A 2,085-nucleotide genomic window follows, 5' to 3' on the forward strand; every position below is an offset into this window, starting at 1 on the left:
TTTTTTTTTTCAAGAGGTGTTCATATTTGTTCTGCAAGACTCGAAAATAACTTGTACATATTAAAACCAACTGAAGCAAAGGACATTCTAAATATAGAGATGTTTAAAACGGCTGAGACTTAAAATAAAAGAAGAAAAATTTCTCCTAATGCCTATCTTTAACACCTCAGACTTGGTCACATTAATCTCAATAGGATTGAGAGAATAGTTAAAAATGGTCATTTAAGTCAGTTAGAAGATAGTTCTTTACCTCCATGTGAATCACGTCTTGAAGGAAAAATGACAAAAAGATCTTTTTCTGACAAAGGTTTTCATGTCAAAGAGTCTCTCGAACTTATACATTTAGACCTATGTGGTCCGATAACTGTAAAAGCACGAGGAGGCTGTTAGTATTTTGTTAGTTTTATTGATGATTACTCGAGATATTGCCACGTTTACTTAATCAGTCACAAATCTAAAACTCTTGAAAAGTGCAAAGAAGTTAAGACCGAGACAGAAAATTTATTAAGTAAAAGAATTAAAACACTTCGATCTGATCGAGGTAGAGAGTATATGGATTTACAATTCCAGAACTAACTAGTAGATCATGGAATTCAATCCCAACTCACAGCACCTGGAACACCACAACAAATTGGTGTTGCAGAAAGGAGAAATCGAACCTTGTTAGACATGGTTCGATCAGTGATGAGTTATGCTAAGTTACCTAGAGAGGGACATGATTTATAAGTAGTATTATGAATCAAATTTTTCATTGGAGGGTCAGTGGAAACTTAAGGAACAAGATGTATTTACAGAAGTAAAACGATAATTTTGATCCAACTGTAATTATGAACAACCTGTGAAGGATCGACTTACTGATTATGGTTTATATGGACATAATTATATCTATAGTGGGGAGAGTGCAACTATCGAGCTATAGTGGTATGTCTTGATAGTTAACGAATAGTAATTAATTCGATTAAAGAGTTTTAACGAATTAATTACAGATCGTTGGAGCTTATGATCTGTAGATCCATTAGGTCCCTTTACTACTTCATTAGAATTTGAATTAAAAATTGAGTATTGACATATAAAATTAGGGTTATGAATTTGAAATGTTTAAAATCATTTTTAGGGTTTTCGATTGATTGTATATAATACAATTAAAAACGTTTAGTTTAATCGAAACTAAACGAACTTGGAAAATAAATTTTTAAATTATGATTTAAATATAAAATTGATTTATTGGTGAAATTGATATTTTATTAATTTAATATTTAGACATTAAATTAATATTATTTTAATTAAAAGGTTTAATTAAAAATTATTTAAAATTAGTTTTATTTAAATTAATTATTTTTTGAATTAATTTTGTAAAACTAATTCAAATAAAAAAAATGAAATCATTTTTAAGTTAATAGGTTTTTCCAATTTTTTGGAAAAACCCACTAACAAATATGATAGATTGTCACCAAAATCAATTTCTTTTTTGTGATGATCTTCAAGCTGGAGCTGGCTTTCATGCAACCCTGTATAATTGCATGAGTTCTTTCCATATATAGTATCTCCATGCATGAAGATCAATAAAGCATTTTGAGTTTTACTTGCTGAAGTAGAAATATGAAAACCCTACACATCCCTCATTTGTTCTTCATTAATTCAACTCGATTTAATTGTTTCCACCACACGTTCCAGCTTGAGCATAGTAGAGAACATTTCAGTGGTAGTCTTTTTGAAGTTTCAAGCTCTATCTTGGTGGATTTCAGTTGAATTTGTGAAGGAATTCTTCAAAGGTAATATGTGTTACAAACCCTTTTCTGAATATCATATGAACAACAAGCTTATAACTTAAACTAAATGTAGTTTAAGTGCTTATTGATTCTGAAGTCTTCCATTGCATGTTTTATCATTCCTTCATCTGTTGGAGCCATTTTATACAGAGCTTTAGAGATAGAAATGGTGCATGGCTCTAACTCGATCGTAAAATCAATTTCCCCGTGCGATGGCAAACCTGGAAGCTCCTTAGGAAACACATCCGGGAATTCTCTCTTAATTGGTTTCGATGTCAAGGCCACCTTCGTTTTCTTGGTATCAACCACACGGGCC

Source organism: Benincasa hispida, chromosome 8 (genome assembly GCF_009727055.1).
Source record: "Benincasa hispida cultivar B227 chromosome 8, ASM972705v1, whole genome shotgun sequence".
Lineage (NCBI taxonomy): Eukaryota > Viridiplantae > Streptophyta > Magnoliopsida > Cucurbitales > Cucurbitaceae > Benincasa > Benincasa hispida.